Source organism: Gigantopelta aegis, chromosome 11 (genome assembly GCF_016097555.1).
Source record: "Gigantopelta aegis isolate Gae_Host chromosome 11, Gae_host_genome, whole genome shotgun sequence".
Taxonomy (NCBI): domain Eukaryota; kingdom Metazoa; phylum Mollusca; class Gastropoda; order Neomphalida; family Peltospiridae; genus Gigantopelta; species Gigantopelta aegis.
Genome location: NC_054709.1, coordinates 20583446 through 20589480, shown reverse-complemented (window position 1 = coordinate 20589480; position 6035 = coordinate 20583446).

Genomic DNA, 6035 nt, shown 5'->3' with positions numbered 1-6035 from the left:
AGATTACTCTAAAAGCGTGATTGAAAGTGCCAATGAGTTATAGCTCAGTTTTACCGGCATCGGTGGTGTCGTGGTTAAGCCATCGAACTACAGGCTGGTAGGTACAGGGTTCGCAGCCCGATACAGGCTCCAACTCAGAGCGAGTTCTTAAGGGCTCAATAGGTAGGTGTAAGGCCACTAAACCCACTTGTCTCTCACTAACCACTAACCAACTAACAACTAACCCACTGTCATGAACAGAAAGTCCAGATAGCTGAGATGTGTGCCCAGGACAGCGTGCTTGAACCTTAATTGGATATAAGCACGGAAATAAGCTAAGGGATTGTCCTGCGTTGCTGCCGTTGTAACATGTGTACATCTAACATATCTTTTTTGGTCTCCAAAATTACATATTAAAAATATTTCCCTGTTTAAAATATCTGAATATGTATATATACACGGTGTTTGTTAACATCTTAATGTTTGTAGTAGGCTAGTAGCCCAAACCAAATTTTACCTTTCTAAAATTACGCACACATAATATATATATATATATATATATATATATATATATATATATATATAAACAAAATTAGCAATGACAGGTACGCACTTTAGCACACGACCGCAAAAACACTGGTATTCAAAAGCAAGAAAATATATTTAATTTTAAACACAAAAAACAAGGGTTCTAGAAAAACAATTAGCCTACCATGGGTCCAGTGGATTTAAACAGTCAATGGCTATTCTTAAACATTTGCTTAAATGATAATAAAATAAAAACCAGTAAATGAAAATAACTAACTGTTCAATGTTTTTGAAAAAGGCTCTGTTGGTCGGATTAAACATCTTACAAGTGCCGGGATTTAGCTCAGTCGCTAGACTGGTCGCTTGGGGTAACAGGATCTAACCACCTCAGTGGATCCATTCAACTGATTGAGGGGTTTTTTTTTGGGGGGGGGGGGGGGGGTTCTTTCCAACCAGTGCACCACAACTGGTCAAAATATGGAGGTAGTCTATTAAGTTGTATAACTTGTGACTAATCCATTTGTTCTTTTAAAAAGCAATAAAATATGTTTCAATCAACTGGTCAAAGGCCGTGGTATGTACTTTCCTCTCGATGGTGAAGTACGTATAAAAGATCCCTTGCTGCTAACTGATGCCTATATATGTCTGAATTACCAAATGTTCGACATCCAATAGCCAATGATTAATTAATGACACTACATTTTGACGGACAATGGATTAATATTACTGTACATAGTTCTGCGCTACGTTTACTCAGTCGGGCGCGAACCCAAGGTAAGGGTCTGGAGGTGCGCATTCCAAAGGTATTTCGACCTTTTCCCTATAAGTTAGGAAAATTGCCGAGAACGTTACCATGAAAACGTCAACAATCCCTTTAGTGGATGTGACGTCAACAATGCTTTGACGTTTAATATGCGTATTGATGTCAAAGTGATACTACGTACAGTCCTCTGAATATAGTTTAACTTCGGAAATGTGCGAATAGAATCGCTGTTTGACATTTATAAGCATATTTATTTTAAGTACATATAAATGTAAAATATCGGTGCATGGATTTAATACTACCTGGTGACATCTAACTACTGTGCTTTCTGTTGAACTATATATTTCGAATGGATATGTTGAATGGATATACCAGATCTCAATAGAGGTAAGTGTTTGAGTGTTCGTTTTTTCGTTCGTTCATTTGTTTGTTTATCAGGACCAATGGAAGTTTGTTTTGTTTAACGACACCACTAGAGCAAATTGATTTAATTAATCATCGACTATTGGATGTCAAACATATGGTAATTTTGACACAGTCATAGAGAGGAAACCCGCTATATTTTTCCATTAGTAGCAAGGGATCTTTTATATGCACCATCCCACAGACAGGATATCACATAACACGGCCTTTGATATACCAGTTGTGGGGCACTGGCTGGAACGAGAAATAGCCCAATGGGCCCACCAACAGGGATCGATCCTAGACCGACCACGCATCAGGCGTGCGCTTTACGTCCTGGGCTATGTCCCGCCCCCATGACCGATGGAGTAGCCAGGGTTATATATTGGGAGTCGTGTCATGGGGTGACAGGCGCACATAAAAGATGTTGGGGGAAAACAAAGAGGTGTTTGGGGGTGAGGTGGGAGTGGGCATGGCTCCTATGCATATTAATAAAGACTGCAAGAAATGCTCCCGAGGTTAATTCAGTTCAGTTCATTTACTGTGCCAGTTCACTTTTATTTCATCAATTTAATCATAACAACTGCGCCCGAAGGGCGTTGGAGCAATTCTAAGTTCCCCCAAAAATCAAGTGTTTAGAAGATGAATATAATGCATTTATTGGTTTTAGGCACACACAGAAAGTCGGTCTCTGGTCAGACTGGGAAGCTGAAGTTGATTTGATATTCTACATTCAACATTCAATATTCAATATTGCTCTGACAGAACAGCATTCAACATTCAATATTTTTCTCAATTATGTGACATTCTTTAAAATCTACGATACATTTATGTGTATATCCTATGATCGATACTATGGTAAATCTAGGGTGGTTTAGTGATATAAGATAGTATATGGTGTGGCTCGGAGTAGTAGACCTGGCACTTGAGCGCCATGTATGCAAATAAGGTCACGTGACCTGGACGTGGCCTCTTCTGATTGGCTGACCTCTAAGCGTGGAGTGTGACGTCACGGGGACGCTAACCTTGACCTACTTCGAGTACATAGACCTAAGTGGGTTAATGACTTGGACAACTGTGGGCTGAGCGTGGGAACCTGACCTCTGTGTCAGGAAACACCGGACGTCGACCAGATTGATGGGTGTGTTAACCGTCGGGGGTCCTTTGATGTACAGGAAACAGATGGTACGGAAGTCGTTAATGACCCATAGAGTGGTGTCGAATGACGGGGGGTTTATCTGACTGTGACAGCTGTTCCTTTGATGTACAGGAAACAGATGGTGCGGAAGTCGTTAATGGCTATCACATGGCAAGATAGCGTGGGTTTTATGAGTGTGTTAACCGTCGGAGGTCTAAACAGATGGGGCGGAAGTCGTTAATCAGATGGCAAGATGGGTTTAATCGTTTTGACGTGTGTGTCAACCAGATGTGAGTCAACGGGGAGTGGAAAATTCCACGGCGTTTGAAACATGTCCATATCTGGTCATGGCGTGGGAACACTATGAGTCATCCCAGAACGTGTTCAGACACGTCTTGACCTCGAGATAGCGTGGGGACGCTATCTTGGCGGGGGGGTCTGACGTCACAAGAAATGCCCGAATCATTGCTGTAGTCGGTGGTTAAGACCGGGGTAGATACCGGGGTTCGTATCCGGGTATCAACTGGTCACCACCCAGTCTTTTCACTAGCCACAGATGGCTGACGTTTGTCCAGGACAGCGTGCTTGAACCTTAATTGAAATATAATCATTAAAATAAGTTGAAATAAATACAACTAGTAAGCTTTGTTTTAAGAGTTTTAAAAGTTTAACGACACCACTAGAGCACATTGATTTATTAATCATTGGCTATTGGATGTCAAACATATGTGGTAATTTTGAAATATAAAGACGAAAGCCTCTACATTATAGTAGCAAAGGGTCCTACACCATCCCGCAGACAGGATAGCACATACCATACTACTCCCACTGTCTTAGATAGCCACAGATAGCTGGCGTGTGTGTGTGCGGTCGTGTTTAAACCTTAACGGGATAGAGGCACCCAACATATTATTGTTACGGTGTTTTGATACATTAGAGTATTTCGTATTGCCAGACATTCGTAGAGGATGGTCCCCGAGACTTCATAACAAGATGAACCAACGAGAAGGTTGCTAGCTTGTTGTTGTTTTGAAATACGACCTTCTTTCATATCTCGCAGTGATCGCACGATGGTAATTTCAAACATAAACTGACAAAGCATTAATATTACATATGTATCACTATAAAATAAATACTGAATGTATACTCAAACGATATATACCATTTAAAGAATAACAAACACGGAGGTGTCGGTAGTGGCATTTAACGTAAGAGCAGATAATCTCTCACCCTTACACTATCCCCACTGTCTAAATACAGAAACAATATCGTCTGCTAAAGATACGTAATAAGAAACACACGCGGGTCGCTTCCAAGTATTACTTTCTTACTACGCTGAGGCTGAAATATGATACCCCTGAAGCTACAGATACATGTTTTATTTAACGACGCACTGAAGCTTACAAAGTCGAGTTTAAACGAAAACATATGTTATTATACAAATCAAGATCTTAATTTCCGATATGTTTCAAAGACAGAAAGAAATACAGTGGGGAAAGTACATACACTTATTCGGTGGCCAGTAGGGGAAGAAAGGAATGTGCGTAACACCCCAGTCCATTACACACATTAATAAAGGATTGCTTTCAAAACAAACATGATTAATAACAGAAAGGAATGTGTAGACGCCTTAATCGGTAGAGGAAGAAGGGAATGTGTAACACCCCAGCCCATTGCTTTCAAAACAAACATGATTAATAAAAGAAAGGAATGTGTAGACGTCTTAATCGGTAGCTGAAGAAGGGAATGTGTAACACATTGCTTTAAAACGCCCATTGCTTTGATGAAAGAACTCGTGAATTGCAACTCAATACTCCAAACTAACCTATGATCAAGGGAAATAACTGCACAGCCCTGACCGTTTAATAATTTTTTTTACCAAACGGGTAAATACAGTGATCGATCTAGGATCGATCCCCGTCGGTGGTCCAGTAGGCTGTATTCAATCAGTGCAACTGGTATGTCAAGGGCCGTGGTATGTGCTGTCCTGTGCACACATCCCTTGGTACTATAATGTAGCTGGTACAAATATCAACTGACATTCAATCACAAATCTAGTCATGGAGTAAAACACACAAAAAAACAAACGCAATGGTTTGGTTTTTTCATTTTATTTCTAAATGACAAATTGCGAACTACACATATATAAAATGAACACATTGGGTTACATCGATAGGCCTTAAGGGCGACAACTACACACACACACACACACACACACACACACACACATATATATATATATATGGACACACATTGGGTTACATCGAGAGGCCTTAAGGGCGACAACTACACACACACACACACACACACACACACACATATATATATATATATATATATATATATATATATATATATATATATATATATATATATATATATATAAATGGACACACATTGGGTTACACCGAGAGGCCTTAAGGAAGCGAGAGTACGTGTCTTTAAACAACTTTCATTATAAAGTCTTCAGGTTTCTTTCGATGGCATCTTGGGACAAGTTTTTGTCTTCGTAACGTTTTCTCTTGCTTTCGATATAGTCACGATTGATGTCGAATTCACGCTCGATCATCAGACGTACGCCTTCGTTTTCCAGATCGGACGACGGCTCTTCTTCTTCATTTCCCTCCTCGCATGTTTTAAATCGCAGATGTCGCTGCAAGTCACCCCCGTCTATAAAGACCAGACCACACGTAGCGCAAGACTGCATCCTCTTGACTTTTTTCAGATAGGGCTCTACCTCATCTTCTTCTTCGTCGTCATCACTTTCGTAGGCGGGTATGCCTGGTAATTTTTTCTTGAATGCGTTTCTTTGCATGATTTTCACGTAGAGCGCTTTCTCCGACGGTGGTTGAAACTCTTCTGAGACATTCGCCGTTACGTTCGTGCTTTTATACCATTCGGACGGCCCCGTCTCTAAACCATTAGGTCGAAGGCGCCAATGTTCGGGCGTGGTCGGTTTCAAGTCCACCAAGAGATGTCTGTAGGGCCTGTGGGTAGCTTCCTCAAATAACGATCCTTTTCCAAATTCTCGGGTATGCCTTGAACAAATTTCACTCGAGCAACCATTTTGATCGTATCATACAGGGCTTGCCATCGTTTGTAGAGCCAGATGATGCGCTGGGGAGGCGGGTGGATTTTACCATACCCTCAGCAGTTTGTATACCAAATAAGTCTTTCCACACCACGTGGGTCCCGACACGATCATGGTGAAGGGATGGATTAGGA